Source organism: Neolamprologus multifasciatus, chromosome 7 (assembly GCF_963576455.1).
Source record: "Neolamprologus multifasciatus chromosome 7, fNeoMul1.2, whole genome shotgun sequence".
NCBI classification, from domain to species: Eukaryota; Metazoa; Chordata; class Actinopteri; order Cichliformes; family Cichlidae; genus Neolamprologus; species Neolamprologus multifasciatus.
In genome coordinates, this window is record NC_140445.1 from 38,229,186 (window position 1) to 38,246,515 (window position 17,330).

At 38.9% G+C, this 17,330-nt stretch overlaps 1 pseudogene across 1 annotated transcript; it reads left to right on the forward strand.

Moving 5' to 3' along the window:
• Positions 1–5,358: 5,358 nt before the first annotated feature.
• LOC146514793 (uncharacterized) lies at positions 5,359–16,107 on the forward strand (annotated as a pseudogene). The gene is made up of 5 exons (XR_014875303.1): positions 5,359–5,660; positions 5,752–5,893; positions 6,622–6,682; positions 7,268–7,330; positions 7,486–16,107. The product of XR_014875303.1 is annotated as an uncharacterized LOC146514793 (transcript).
• The last annotated feature ends 1,223 nt before the right edge of the window (positions 16,108–17,330 follow it).

Below are 17,330 nucleotides of genomic sequence, written 5' to 3' on the forward strand. Positions count from 1 at the left end.
TATGCTATGAAAGCACATGGCATAACTCATCTCATCTCAACTCATCTCAACCAGATCCTTATCAAATTATTTTGATATTATGCTTTCCATATAATTATTTTGTAATTATTCGACTTCATCTGTGTGCTGTGTGTGATTTATGATTTCAGGAACAAACAGAAAAGTCTGGAGGACTACTGTCAGAGAAGAAGTACACCATGCACCCCCCAGGAGGTGGCTGTACTTACCGAGAGCGTCTTATCTATGATATTAAAAGACAAGAGACCACTTGCTGTGGGTGAGGGATTCACCACTTTCCAACAGGTTACACTCTGCCGGGTTACAGGTTACACTCTCCATGGAGAGAAAGTATGAAACTTCAGTGGAGAAACTAAGGAATGAACTAAAAAAAGCCACATCCAAAATCTCACTTAGCACTGATGCTTGGACAAGTCTGGTCACAGAGTCCTACTTAGGGGTAACTTGTCATTTGTCATTATTTGTTCAAAGACGCCATTGCTGCTGTTTGTATATTATTAATTTTTTGCTATGATTTCCTTTGTTATATTTGTTTTGCAAAACATTTAATTTTTTGTTAAAAACAGAAGATTGTACTACAATGTTATTGTGGATTTGTGAATGAAGAGCACTTTTTGGCAGAATGCAAAGTGAATGTTACATTTTGTTTGTTTAAAGACACCATTGTTGCTGTTTATTTGAAATGTTTTGTTAACTTTTCCTTTTATATATGTTTGCACATTTCATTTCTTGTTAAATGCTATCTCTATTGTATTGATTGTACAACCTCTACAACTTTATTTTGCAATTTTTTTTTATTAAAAGGTCTTCAAATGAATAAATTTGTGTTTTTCATTTATATACATAAATTAGTAAATGTGAAATTGCTATACAAGTCAAATAATGGGGAAAAAATCGTTAATCGAATCGAATCGAAATCGAATCGGATTAAAAAATGAATCGTTGGATTAATCGATGCATCGAAAAATTAATCGCTAGATTCATCGATTAGGAAAATAATCGTTTTGCCCAGCCCTAGTAGCCCAACACCAGGGGCATTCAGTGAGCAACTCAGTCAAACTGAATTTATTTACAGTGAATGGTAACAGGCAAATATATACAGGTTCCAGCACCTTGACTCCCCTTGGTGATCTTCTCCATTCCCCACAGTGCTCGTGTCCGTAAACAGTGAATAAACAAACTCCAAACTCCAGTCCGTAGCTCTGCTCTCAGGAAACACACTCCGCTCCTGATCCATAGTGAAAATAAATACAATCAGTTAGCTAAGCAATCTTTCTCTAACCAGGGTACATCAGTGTCTACTGTTTACTATCATAGCCAAGTGGCTAACAAACGTAAACAGATGTTTTCACTATCCCTACTAATGAATGTTTTCTTGTTGTATCTCTGTTGTGGTCAGTGCTGTCCTCCATGCTGTTGCATGCTGGAGCAGCAGGTTGAGGGTCGCAGATGCCAACAGACATGATCCACAAGTCCAGTAATGTTGTGGGGATGGAGCTGGTAGTGATGTGACGGTCGCGAACGAAACTGCTCTTAGAGCCGACTGTTTGAAGTGAACGACACGAGCCGGCTCTTTATTGGGAGCCATGGGTTTTTGTTTTTTTTTCTTTCTCTCAGCCTATCTCTTGCACGTTTTTTCCGCTTCACTCCGCACGCGAGCCTTGTGCTTTGCGCTGGGTAGAGGTGGTAGGGGCGGTAGTTACACTCTCAGGCTACGTCCACATGTACCCAGGTATTTTTGAAAATGCAGATTTTTCTATGCGTTTGCACCTTTTGTCCACACGTAAACTGTGTTTTCGGTCACTGAAAACGGAGATTTCTAAAAACGCCTGCCAGGGTGGATAATTTCGAAAACTCCGTTTTTGCATTTACGTGTGGACGAGAAAAACGGAGAAAACGCAGCGTCAAAGGTGTGCGCATTTTTGGACGTCACACTGTGCGCCATGTTATATACTGTTACTGTTACTGTTAATTGTACTCTCTGCAGTGTTTAAATGCTTACTTATACACACACAGTTACTGTCCCTCCACACATACAACTCGGTTCTGCTTCTACTATTTCCCACCGAGGCTTCTAGACTTCTGATTGGCCAACATTTCTACACGGTTAGGAATATATTGCCACCTGTTGCTTTGGCATGTTCCTAGCAGCGTTTTCCTTCGTTTCTGCGTTTACGTGTGGACGGGATTATTTTTTAAAACTAAAACGGAAAATCTCAGTTTTCAAAAATACCCGTGTACATGTGGACATAACCTCAGTAGCACAGGAACAGAGCCAGAGGGAAAGAGAGAGAAAGAGAGCCAGGGACAACAACGTCACATTAGAAAGGTATAGTAATTATCCACAACTATTTTCAGTTGCAGATGATAAAGGATTCAGAAAGTTTATTCATGCAGGCCTATATGACAGAGAATGTGCATGTTCTTTTTGTTTTCATACTTTAATTTATATTTTATTGTGTTGTGGTTTGCAGTGTTTTGTGTTGTTTCACTTTAAATTTGTTTAAAAGGAAAAAGTTGAAAAATTTAAATAGTTAAAAGTTGAAATGTAAATATTTGGTTTTTGTATTATATGATTTTTTTTATTACATTTTATGTGGAGTTAATAAATAAAAGTATATTTATGGTGGCCCCTAGAGACAAAACACGTACGAACTCCGAAGCACATAAAAACTCAAAACACGTACAAAACACAACAGAAGTGCTCCAGGATGCTAGGGGCAGTGTTGAGCTTTTGTTACCTAGTGGCTACACAAGCCAGCAAGTACCAACGACCTGATTTGGTGTGTGGTAGTAACAGGTAAATGAACATTTTTTTGAATTATTTGAATATATATGAGTGCTTGTGTATAAATACACAAACAATACACACATGCGTTCAATTGTGTAATTTAAGTGATCTAGGTAGCTCTGTTTTGGAAGCTCAGTTAACGCTAGAAATGTGTTTTGTACGTGCTTTGTCTCTAGGGTCCACCGTACATACATATATGCAAAATGCGCAAATGCGACCAAATTTTTCAGTGGTGCGACTAAAAAAAATATTTGCGACCAACTGTTCGGGTAGCAAAAAAAAAAAAAAAAAAAAAAATCTGCAACCTTCCCTGTGGTCAACAACAGACACACATTATGCCCCTATCGTGGACTAAACCAATCAGAGATAGTAAGGGGCGGGACCTCTCTGATTGGCCGTGGTCCAGTTGAAAGTGCAGGTGGAATTGGGAGGTGAGTAGCTTGAATAAAGCGATATCAATTCATTAAAGCCTGAATCAACTTTTAAATATAACTGTGTTTTGCCAGAAATGCCAGATTCTCAGATTAAAGCTCACAAAACCATTTCAACAACAACCAAACAGCAAATGAGAGCAGGTACACGGATTCCACACAAAGACGCAAACACAGAACGGACCCAACGCATCAGAATCAATTTTGTCTTTCTCGGCTTTCTCACCCGACGGCCCGTAGACGGACACGCTGTCGGAGCTTAGCGATTCTGATGCGTCCGCGCTGTGATTACGTCTTTTTGCGCTGATTCTGAGCTGCAGGTTTTGTCTCTCTCCAACCAAAATTCGCAGAGCCAGCAGCAAAAGAAGCAGCAAACTGCGCTTCACATTTGATCAATGTCGTCATGAATTTTGCTGTTTTGTTTCCACGACTATTAAAATCACACTTCATGCACAGCTAGCTCTCTCTCTATCTCTATCTGTACTTCAAGAACAGTTTCCCGTCTCCAATCTCTGTTTTCTGTATTATTCATTCGCTTATTACCCACCAGTCTACCGTTGTTTACAGCGCTGTCAGCTGCTGTCATTTTCTTTTCTTTTTCTTTTTTTCACTTAAATGACCTTGGACAAGAAAGCCTATTTTTCTGTTGTTCAATACTGAAGAAATTTAAACTTTATATGCAGAACATTGTAGAATATTTTTAAGGTTATCTGCTATAAAAAGCCAGACCAGGAAAATCTCCTTCATGTTTTTCTGTGTTTTATTCTCAGTTACTTTCACACAAAGGCATCTGCTGTGATGTTCACAATTCTGATGAAGTCTCACATGTATCAGTACTGATAAATGATCAGAATTATAATATTTCTGACTGTCTGAGGCTAAATTGAATCGAATCGGGACTTTGAAAACCGGAATCGAATGGATTATAGAAATCAGTGATGATACCCAGCCCTAGTGAGCAGCCTAGGCACGACAGAAGTGGATGTAGCTGTAATAGGAAAAGAACTATTGATAACTTTTCTGTTAAGTTAAGGCCTGATCCTTCTGAAATTCATAGCCAGTGCTCTGACACAGTGTCATCAATCTTTGAATGCTGAAAAAGCACAGTGTATCAAGAAAAACACATTATGTTATATAAATTATTATAAAATTTGTGTGCGCCTAACTTTTGTGCCGGTACGCCTAACGTTTTAAAGTTAGGCGTACCGGTACGCCCATGGCAAAAAGTTAGTCTAGAGCCCTGCGCGCACAACGGACGCTAATGTTTTTGTCACTTTTTATGGAATCAAACTTAAAATAAGGTCAGTACTTCCACGCTTTAAACGCTGCACGCTCATACTCTCTCCCGCACTCGATATATTATCCATTGTTGATCTGCACACAGCTGTTGTCACGAACATCGCACTCGCTTACATCACTGTCATGAGACATTCTCGCAAAAAAATCACGGTTTTAGTAACGCAGTAACGCAGCGCTCTTACGGGAAAGTAACGGTAATCTAATTACCGTTTTTGCAATAGTAATCCCTTACTTTACTCGTTACTTGAAAAAAGTAATCGGATTACAGTAACGCGTTACAAGTAACGCGTTACTGCCCATCTCTGGTCTTTGTTTTATATTGTTGTCAGCCAGGCATCTAACTATGAAAAAATTACACTCCAAAAGACCCCGGGCTTCTGAAAAAACAACCCGCGCTTAAGCCTAGTAAGTCCACGCCCCGCTCTGCCGGTGCTGGGCAACTGCCCATGTCGCCCATATCAAAAACCGCTACTGGGTGGGACTGAATGAGGATATGTTTGTCTATTATATTTAGTAGTATATTTTCTGTATTCCATCTACAGAGATAGTGGCAGCCCCAGTTTGACATGTGTGTTACCAGAAAGATTAAGAAAATTGTTCAGAAATGTGTTGATTTATTTATTTCTTTTTTGTTAATAGAACTAAACTATTCAAAAAAGTTGGCTCCATCTGTGTGAGTACAGGAAGTGACAGAAACTCTCACATCCTGAGTGCGACAGAGAGGCAGAACATAGGCAGCAGCAAACATCCGGTGGGTATACAAAGAGCTTCGAGTTTCTCAAGAGAGGCAACGGCAGCGGTGACACAGGTATAGATATTCTTCACTTATCTACATGTAGAAGTACAGATACATTTGTCTAAAATTGTCTGGCATAATATCATCACTTCACAGTGATGATATTATACTTCTTACCTTAAATTAAAGATGCTTGGTTGCTTAAAGTTGCTTGAAAATGTTTCACCTCCCATCCGAGAAGCTTCTTCAGTTCTAGGGTCAAGCAACTTAAAGAGGTCCAGACGCCTTTCTTTCCGAGCTCCTTAGACTACGATGACCTGGATGACTGACAACCTTCAGAGATATGATGCTTGATTTTCAGTGATCTTCCATATCTCAGTTCAAAGTAAAGTAAAAGTTTCTGATGATTTTCTGTCTTACTTATTCTCCTAATCTGTTTGTGTTGTTGATGTCAGCTCACTAAAAAATTTGTGCAGCTCTCCAGCCCGAAGAGTGACATGATGGAGAGGACAACTTCTCAAGACGCTGAGTTTGGATCCCCTTGCCTGAAAATGGCTTCTGATTCACAACGGAGCATGGAGTCAACACCAGACTTTTCTTCATCACAGATAACAACAGGTAGAGAAACCAAAAGCTGTAACAAATACAAATATAAGACTTTGGCATGTAACGGCTTTCATAAACTTTTTATAAATCATTTTAGTGAATACAGCCAGATTGTTTAGTCAGACAACAGACCAATATTTGAACATCAAACAGTTGAGATAGATTAATCTGAATCTTCATGTGTCGTGTCTTTGGACACACCGGAGATGTGACAAGTACATGACACAAAAATGTGAAATACTTCGCATAAAAGAGTGGTTCAGCATCTTTTAGTAAAACAGTCAATGAAACTTTAGTGGACAAATAGATAGCTGAACATTGGGCAACATAAACAGTCTAACAATGGTCAGGAGAATTTACGTGATGAAAAACCAAAAAAGAAAAACAGGACAACAATTTCAATTTACAAAAGACCATCCATCCATTGAAAGAAGCCAGTTGAGGTGGTTTGGACATATGACTAGGATGCGTCCTTGGCATTTTCTCTGTGAGGTTTTTCAGGCATATCCCATTGGAAGGAGGCCCCGGGGCAGAACCAGGACACGCTGGAGAGATTACATTTTTCAGCCAGGCTTAGAACGACTTGGTGTTTCTCTAAATAAGCTGGAGGTGAGGGCTGGGGCAGCTGCACCCGTGACCCAGCTCTGGACAAGGAGAAGAAAATGGATGGATGGACAGATGAATTGACATCTTTATCTCAGATTAATTTAGTTAATCTATTTTGTGTTGCTGTCATTCAGAGATTCAAGAACAGCCACCCCAATATGAAAAGCTCTATGCACAAGGCCACACTGGGAGAAAGTGAGTAACAAAATCACATTTATGTGTTCAACTGAATTTTCTTTCTCATTTCTGCAAAGTCTTCGCCCTTCAACAGATGTCTCTGTTTGAATACAGATATGACTGCTCAAATGAACAGTTTTAATTTTGTTGACTTCATGGAGTGTAGTGTAGTCAACAATGTGTGACAAAAGACAGAATGCTTGCTTTACAAAAATACCTTCTTTTTGTTAGGCAATGAAATTACAAAGACAAAAAAAAAACATTTTATACAAGAAGACGGGAAAAAATAACAGAATGGTTCAAGTTGTTGTATTTATATTTGGTGTTTAATTTATTAATTAATCAGCTTATGGACTGAGTAATATGGAATTTAAACATCCATGTTAACTAGTAATAATTTAAAAAGTTCAAAAGCCACCTTTCATTTTTAAAACACATGATAAAGTCTAGTAAAAGCAATGTTTATGTAAAATTTAAGTGGCATTTGACCTATACTTATCTTAATCTGTACAGAACCTTTTTTAGCATTTTTTTTATCTGCTCCCTCTTTGCTAAGGTCCTGCAAAGACACTGCAGTATAATAATCACATATTTTATTTTAAGTCTAATCATAGCAGAGCATTACACAACAACCAGACCGGCTAATGACAGTAGTCACAGTTTCAGGTATTTCCTTCAATTTTTCATCCGTCTGTAGATATATGATTTTGAATAACTCTTTAACTTTAGAATAGAAAACAACCACATATTTAATTTCAGAAAGAATAAAATTTGTAACCCAGGTTTAAAGATGTACTGAGCTCTTTCACTTTTTTCTACAGAAACATCTCATCCAAATACAAGGACATTATATGCAGAAGTATTAAAACTCATCCAAGATTTCCTGCTGTTTACCAGTTTAGACCAAAGAAACAAGAGTTTGGAACTCTAACAAGAATAACTGTTGGTGAAAAAAACCCAAACAAGACAAATAAAACCATTTTACTTGTGGGTGAAACAGGAGCAGGAAAATCTACTCTGATCAACGCTCTGTTCAACTACAGCATGGGAGTGAAGTGGGAGGATGAAGTCTGGTTTCAGATTGTAGAGGAGGAGGAGAATAATCACGCAGGCAGTCAGACATTAGATGTGATCGTGTATGAAATCTTTGGTTTTGAAGATAAAACTCTGCCCTACTCTCTGACCGTCATCGATACTCCTGGATATGGAGACACCAGAGTGACTGAGCATGATGACATTATCTACCAAAGATTATTGGACCTGTTTCAATCAGAGGATGGAGTTCATGAAGTTAATGTAGTGGGTCTGGTGATGAAGGCGACAGATAATAGACTGAGTGAGACCGATTGATGTACGTCTTTGATGCAATGATGTCTCTGTTTGGAAAAGACGTAGAGAAAAATATCATAACTCTCATCACAAATTCAAATGGAATTCCACCTAAAAATGCTTTTAAAGCTCTTAAAGCTGCAAAATTTAAATGTGCCAGAAATGAGAAGGATCAGCCCATTCACTTCCTGTTTGATAACCAACAGAAGGAAGATAGAACAGAGGAAGATGTGTCTGTCTTTGAGTTCTCTTGGGGAGTAACAGATAAAGGAATGAGAGAGTTCTCAGACTTTCTAGAACGATCTGCACCTCAAAATGTAAAGAAAACACAGAAAGTATTGACAGAACGAATCAGACTGACAGCCTCCACCCAAAACCTGAAAGAGAGAATCGAACTGGCAGAACTGAAGCAGACAGAAATCAGACAGAGTCAAGAAGCTCTGAAGAAATATAAAGAAAAGATAAAGAAGAATGAAAACTTCACTGTAGAAGTTGATGAGCCCTACAAAATTAAAGAAGATATTGATGCTGGGATGAGGGTTTGTTTTTACAAAGCAGCTACCTGCTGTACTGTCTGTAAGGAGAACTGTCACTATCCTGGATGCACAATGGCCTGGTATCCTGAACACTGTGAGGTCATGAAAGATGGCCGCTGCACTGTTTGTACCAATAAGTGTCCTGTATCAGCTCATGTGAAAGAAAAACGAAAATACGTGACCAAGACAAGGAAAGTTCAGAGGACTTTGGAAGAAATGAAGAAAAAGTATGAGAAGAATAAATTGGAAAGTGACCAGAAGTCAACTCTTTTGGAAGATCTTAATAAAGAAATGAACCAACTGACAGCAGAGAAGTCACTGTTCCTGGATGAGTCCTACCAACATGTTGTCAGACTGGAGCAGATCGCTCTGAAAGCTGATTCAGCGTCCACATTTGTCCACCTGGACTTCCTGATTGAAAAGATAGATGAGAAAGGAGACACAGAGAAGGTCCAGAAACTGGAAGAGATGCGAAGCAGAGTGGATGAAGGAACCAGAGGAGCTCTGCAGTACAAGTTTGGAAAACAGTTTAAGAAATAACCCCCCCCCCCCCCCCCCCCCCGAATGGAGGATGATACTTTACTGTTTTGTTATAACTGAAAGGTGGGATTAAATGTAAATATGGTTAATATAGATATCAAATATGTTCATCTGCTCTTTGTTGTTGTGATAGTTTATAAAAAAAAATTTGTCAAAATAAACTGTAAAAGTGTTTGCTGTTTCAGAGCATCTTTTCACTCCATGGAGGAGTTTATTTTGTTGTTGTTGTTGTTGTTGTGTTTCTTCTTTCAGATGCTTTGATTTTCTTCATGTTGTAAAATAAACAGATTTCATTAAGACCCTACAAGTGTTTCATGTGTTTTTGTTATATGGCAGTTTGTGACAGGAGCTGCTCAGGTTCCTCCTCCTCCACGAACCTTCATGCTGAGAACATTAAAAAGGAGTCAAACAGGATGAGAACTTCAGCCATGAGTCTGTAAATTAAGCTCAGATTTTGAGGGAAATGTAGAAAAAGGTGAGCTCCTGTTGAGGTCAAGACGCTCCTCAGTAAGGAAACATTCCCAAAGAAATTCTTTAAATCTGACGATTTTCTGCTTTTCTTTCAGCTAAACTAAAGATTATTTCAAGGATGAGAACCAAATTTAGCAGTGTTTCTCTCTATGAATTCATTTGTTTATGCTTTGAGAAATATTCTTCATCATGAATGTTGTCGTCAACATGTTCAGGTGTTTCCTGCAGTGCTGCTGTTGGACTTCCTGTCAGGTGTAAATGAGACTCAAAGGTAGAAACTATATTTAAAAACCAGATGAACCAGAGTCCAGCAGGATTATACAATGCAGAAAAAGTAAACTACCTAAACACAGAGCAGGAAGAAGAAAGGCAGACAAAAAGAACACCAAAGTTTTCTGCTCAGATTATAGTTAAGAATACTATTGTTGCTACTACTGGTTTCATTGATGTGGCCCTGCTGTGAAGAAACTACAACTTCCTGCAGATAGACTACAAATAGATAATTTCACAGACTTCAGCACATCAGTTCTTCCTGCAGGCTAGATAAAAATATCTCTTCATTACCGAGGCTGGAGTTTGAAAGGAAAACAGACAAACAGCCTCTAAAGGAAAATGAAATGTTTTTCTCAGTGAGATCAGTTTCTCATCTTTCCTCTTCTTACTGCAGAGATGATTCAGTGTAACTCCTCCTTTATTCAGGCTTCCTGTGACTGACAGTACAAATGATAAAAAAGAAATATAAATCTATAAGGTACAAAAAAGAATTTAGGATATAAATACATAAGAATAGAAGCTCTGTGTGATCTGTGTTATAGAGGAGCAGTTATAAAACATGCAGTTGTATAACTCCTGGTCCCTCCAGAAGTTATAGAAAGAGATAGAAGCTTTCAGTTGTTTGTCCTGAATGGCACAAATGCCAAAGCTCCAAACTTACTCCACGTGTGAGTGCACTTACTGAAGTATATATCATTGTCACCTTAAAAGTAGGAGTTTAAGCAGGAGTATAATGGCAGAATATTTTCCTTTTAAATTACACATTGTTGCCTCCTTGTTTTTCTCTAATTACTTAGGTATTTTGAAGTTAGAATTACAGCACAAGTTCAGAGAAATGAAACATTAATGTCAGTCTCCTGACGATTTGAAGTGTATATGTGGTTTTCATATATGAAAATAGGAAAAGCCATAAAGCCTTTGCATGAAAACGACTGCTTTGATGTACACTGCCTTGTTGGTATATATGTATCAATCTAATAAACTTAAACCTACACCATCCTCCCTATTCTGGATTTTAAACAGTACACAGCGGAAACAAAAAGAAGGCTTGGTAGAGTTAACCTCCTGAACTATCTACAACACATGGTAGAAACCTGAAATTAAGACCAAGAACACTAGAGGTGAGACATGATCAAAACAGCATGGTAGCACGATATATTTTTTTAACACAGCAACCTTTAAATATGAAAGGAGACAGAGAAAGAAAGGTGAGAAAGAAGAATAAGAATAACACTTAATTGAGTTTTTGATGGCATTTTACACACAGTACTAATACAGTATCTAGAAAATATGGGAAAATACTGGCATCATATACAGTACTTACTTCTGAAGAAATTATATGGGACCCTGAAAAACAGGACACAAGTAAAAGGACAAAGAACAGTGAATGGCAATTGATGGACTTGCTCAGATGATCACAGTACTAGCATCTTTATTCCACAAAATTAGAGGAATCATATACAGCAGTACTTACGTTGATGAACTTAAAAAGTTGAATAGTCTAGAGAACTTCTTAAACAAACAAACAATGTATGATTTGACCCTGAAAAACAGGACAGAATGGAACAAAGATTAGATGAATATTAAAATCTATAAAGGACAGATTGTGATTGAATTGTATCGCCAAAGACTATTCACTCATCAATAAAAGGTCACCTACAACACTTCCACAGCAGCAACACTGAACAGATCTTAAGACATGGAAACCTTTAAGAAGTGAAAGGACAGACAGTGAAGGTTGAGAAAGAATTGCACTTAATAGATTTTTTCAGATGATGACAGTACTGGTATGCTTACTCTAGAAAATGGTTGAATCATATTCCATATAGTACTTACTTAAAATGAACACACTTCAGTCCTCCTTAAATGACTGACAGCATCTGAAATGAAACAATGACAGATTAAGACTGTAAGAATATATGTTTATAAATGCCTAATGCTCCAATCTCATATTTATTCTATCTATTAAGATGGACAAATTCTAAGCATTTACCAAGCACTTGACTTGTTTGAAGTGAAGGTAGATACTAAACGTATTCATTTGACTGTACTTTAGGCAATAACAATAAAGCTGAATTTAATATTAACAATAGATAATTAGGAATGTTTTGCTCATTTTTATTTCACCTCACCAGGTTACAAAAGGAGCTTTCTCAGCAGGTCACTCTTCTCAGCTACCCTGTCAATGACCATGTCAGAGTCCAATGACACGAGAATGTCCTTTGCAGTTGCCATCAGCATAAACATCTCCAGCTTGTTTGCAGACAGGCTGCTTCACAGTCTGCTTTTAATAAACTTGAGTGTAGAGAATGTTCTTTCACAGGCAACCTGAGTGAGGGAGAGGGTCAGCAGGTACTTGTATGCCAGCCCAAGGAGACGATAGGCATCAGACAGCATGTTGAACCGCCTGAGTATTTGATAGCAGCACAGTGGGCAATTTTTGCAAGAACCACAGCTTTTGGTCACAATTTCACTTTCTTCGTCCCATTCTTCAGATCTGTCCTTTGCTGCTCTGGTCCTGTAGTCATCTACATGTGATGTCTTAAGCCTTTCCCACTGTTCAGCAAAACGTTTCAGTTCTGACTGAAGGTTATTAACTGTAGCCCTGCTGTCAAATTTAAGTAGACGGGTGCTGAGGTTTTGAAATGCATTACTTGGAAGAGAAACTGTTCTGACCTGGCTAAACTTCCTGGGGTCCAACCATGCCAAATCCGCAAGAAGAGGGCCATGTATGACAAATCGTCTGTGGATTGCTTGAATAACTGTATCCAGGATAATGTTGTGCACTTTCACCTCATATGATTTCTCAGCATTGATTTGCGACTCATCTTCAGGCATCTCTCCAGCCATGCCTTTTCTCTTCTTGGCTCTCTTTTCAGGTAGTTCAGCCTCCACTTCCATGTCTGCGTTGTTCTCCCTCTCCTCTAGTTTTTGATTTGTCTGTTTCACAAATGTGTCTGCAGCTGCCTTCACAGTTGGAAAGTCCCTGGCGATACTTTTGAGGCTATCTTGTGTGGCAGTCACCATATGATGGGCAGAGAGAATGTCCATCCCCTTTGACTGGAGGTCCTTCGACAGAGAAGTTGTTTGCTCAAACACTAAGAAATATCTGTGCTGTTAACACAGTTTCATGCTTCAACAGACACTCTTTAAAGCCTCGTGCTTTGGCGCGAACAGCTGGCTTTTCTTTTTCCCTCTTTTCAATGGCTTCCAGCGTCAGCGCTACGTCAACGAAGAGGCCATCATCTGGTTTTCCAAAATGTCCAAAAATTTTTTGGAGGGCATCGTGCTTGGCCCACCACCGTGTCTCACCTATTGGACTGAGGCATCTGTGTCTTGTCTCTTGGGTTTGCTTCTCCCACAGATTAACCCTGTGATAGGACCCCGTGATGAACACAGCTATGTCATTAAGTAAATTAAACAGTGATCCACTTTCAATGACACTTTGTGTTGTGTCAGCAAGCACAAGATTAAGTATGTGTGCATAGCACCACACATGCACATGAGTTGGAGACTGGGCAGTCATAAGTGCTGAAAAGCCTTTGTACTGGCCCTGCATATTTGAAGCACCATCTGTTGCATTCCCAATGCACATGGCCTGGTCTAGATTCAGATGCTCTAAAACTCCGGAAAGCAAGTTTACAAAGTACTGCCCCGTGGATGCTTCGCACCTCACTATGGAGACAAGCCTCTCCTGCACAGCCTCAGTAACATACCTGATGATTACTGAACACTGATCATAACCTGTGATGTCTTGGGTTGTGTCTAGCTGAACAGAAAACATCCCAGCTTTCTGGACATCACTGGCGATGCTCTCTTGAATGAGATGGCCAAGTGCATCAATCACTGAATTGACAGTTGTTTTGGAGAGTAGGGTGATGAGAGATCCTCTACCTCTTGATCTACTGGTCTGATGCAACTTCTTGCTTTTTTCAATGCAGTCATTCAAATGTTCTCCAAGGCACATATCATACTTGCCTAATAACACAATCAGTTCCAGAAAGTTACCATGATCGATGGTGTTATCACCCAAAGTGTATGCAGCCTCATTCTCCACATGCCTATAGCTGAGTCCCCTCTTCCCAAGTACTTTGATCACATCCATTATACGCTCTAAAACTTGCCGTCTCTTTTTCACTTGTGCTCTGTGAGCTGACAACTGACTGCCAGCAAACAAGCTCCTGATGTTGCCTTTTGAGCACCTTAAGAAAAAAGCTTCAGCACAGGTCTGGTGTGTAGTGCTCTTTTCATGCTCCTCTGTGCATAGATGTACATGTTGCCAGTCACTCATGCCTGTTATAAATGCGCTGGTGTCAGTCCGCCTTGCAAATGCCAGACACACAAAGCAGAACAATAAATAGCGTTCTTTGCAATAAGTAAGCCACTCCTGTTGGTGCCATCTTTACAGCTGAACACCCTCATCACAACTGCACTGCTGCTGTTCTGCTGTGGGTGGTAATCTAAGAAGGCCTGTAATATGGCAGGTTCAGGGCGAGCAAAGTAATCGATGCCCTGGCTCTCACTCTCCTGCTCTTCCAACTCTCTCTCTTGCTCCATCTCTCTCCCGCTCTTCTGTCTCCTCTGTCACAGACTTCTCCACTTTTGATGATAAATCAGCCTGGTGCAACATGTAAGGATTGGCACGATTTGTTAAGATTTTGAGGAGTTTGAGAAACTAACCTTAAGCATAAAATAAAATTCACTATCAGTAACATCATAGCACCCGCCCAGCAGTATATAAACTCTGTCATGCTAGCTAGCACGCAGTACGAGTTATTCTAAGCGACTGTAAAAACTCAGCACAACGAAAATAAACTACAACTAAACTTGGTTTATATCTGACCCAGATACACTGCAGGTCATAACGTTTTACCTGAAGTTCAGTTCACCTGATACTCAGACCGGCGGCCGCCTCGGGTCTCTCCTCCCCTTCCCTCATCCACCTGCTGGCCTCCACCACTTGCTGATGTTGCTAAATCTGTGGAATCTCCACCATAGCCACCACCAAACAATTCAGTTATTTTTACACATTTGGCAGCGTCTGCCTGAAGGGCTTGTTTCTTTTTGGCCCTAATTTTTTCTGCACCTCTTTTCCTTTTTTTGTTCTCCATTTTCTTTAGTTCGTCTATAAGATTACTAAACAAGGGGGCGGGTGCATCCGACCTCCTTGGCTGTAATTGGTCCAGCCCAGAGTCGATCATGACCAATTGGCCAATCCAACACCTTTCATTATTTATACCCTTCCAAAAAAAAAACAAAAATCCATCGGCCCATAAAAACAAAAAATCGCCAGCGGCCCACCTTGCAAATGCCCGATATGCCCGATGGCCAGTCCAGCTATGATTATCTGCATTGCTCATGATTTAACACTTAGTATTTTTATAAGATGAATTTAATGCCTAGATTTTAAAATGTTTTTTTTTTTCTTTGCTTGTTTTTAGCATGACAGACGAGTTTCCATTTGATGCCCCATTTCTTTCATTCCCAGAATTACTGTGGGCTACAAATGAGTTAAGGACAATTAAAGTAAGAAAAAAGAGGTGTTATTAAAGTTTTTTCATTTATTTTGAAGGGTGGAAACTTGTGCGTAATGCTACAAACAAGCAATAAAAAAACACTTTGACGTGTAGACATAAAACTCAACTTATGAAAATACAGAGAGTTAAACCATGAGCAATGCAGATAATGGAACGTGAGACCAAAGTGAATCTGATGTTTAGGTCTTAGTTTCACAGACAAAGCTAAAGCCCTTCCTGCAAGATTTCCTTTAAAGAAAGTTGCCTTCTAAAAGGAAAATACAAAAGAAAACACACACACAACTTCTTTAATTCGACCTCAGAGCTGTGGCTTATTTATAATATATGTATTATAATGTAATGTATGAATTTAACACAGCTTCGTAAATTGTACATTTCTATTTCTTTCTTCTTCTTCTTTTGTCTATTTTTACATATGCTACGGTGGGTGCTTTGGTGTCTACCATATGAGACAGGGAGTGCTTCTAACAAACTTATTCCACTGCTTTCATCTGGAGCCCAAAGATCTGCAGAATAGTTTAATTGAAACCAGCGAGTAAGATCTTCTGGTTTTTGACTAAATTTAACCTGATAACCTCGGTAGCCCACTGCGATGTGCGCATGTGATTCGTCTTTAGAACAAAGGTACTGTTTTAGAAAACAAAGTTACACAATTAAATACAAAGGCCTGTCCTTCCTTCCTCCTGCTCCTGGATCAAAAACTTCCAAACCCTAACCAACCGACTTCAATCACTCTGACTCAGCCCCCTCCTCCTTTTCTTATAGACACAGTCAACAAAGAAATTTATAGAAAAGCTGACAGGATGCCACGTTGGATAGCATGGCAGCTCCTCAGCACATGTACATCAAAGAGAAAGAACATGAATTTGTTGCATATACCTAACTCCAGTCCTCGAGGGCCGGTGTCCTTCAACTTTTCCACCTGTCCCTGTTGCAACACACCTGAATATAATTAGTAGGTCATTGGCAAGACTCTATAGAACCTGACTGCATACTGAGGTGGCAATTCAGCCATTTGAATCATGTCACAGCAGCTCATGAGTGAATGAACATGGTGCAATAAAAGTACTTTTAAAAGTACATTTTTCCGAACACTTACATTTATTTAATTTTACTTGAGTAGGGTTAAGAGTTGCCATTTCAGCATGCAGTCAAGTTCTATACTCTTGCTAATGACCTACTAGTTTTATACAGGTGTGTTGGACAAATGGAAAAGTTGCAGGACACCGGTCCTCGAGGACTGGAGTTTGAGACCCCTGGCCGAGGGGCTGAGACACTATCCTGAAACTTTTCCACACCGTAGTGCCAAATAGGATGTTTTTGAGACAGGAGTACATGATCACCCCCCAACAATTATCCTGATCTGCTACATTTCCTACGGCTTCGTTCCAAACCTTATAACACAATAGAGCCCCCCAGTGTGGGGTGGTCAGAGGGGTGGGAAAAGTACATAATACCTACTACTAATTATTTTACTCATTTCATATAATTTTTATTTTTGATTTTAAGGGTAAATGAGCACAGGACCCAGAGCATGTTAGTTTGTTTAGGTACTTGGGTATATATATATATATATATATATATATATATATATATATATATATATTTTTTTTTTTTTTTTTTTTTTAAGGAAAGAACATGTTGATTTTTTTAATGTGAAAATTTTGTTACAATTTCTTTGCTGGTTCAGGTTGTTTAAGATAAGATAAGATAAGATAAACCTTTATTAGTCCCAGACGTGGGACATTTTTGGTAGAAAGTACAACACCGTAAAAAAAAAAAAAATCCTAAAAAAACAGTAATATTCCGGCAGCTGGGGCGCCAAAATAATACCATGAAATTATTTAATTGAAATAACAGAAAATAACTTTCTCATGAAAATACGGTTATTTTCAGTAATGACAATACAGTTTGTTGCCCTAATTTTACATGGGATTTTGCCTTTTTCAAGTACTTTTAAACATTAAATTAGGTACATTT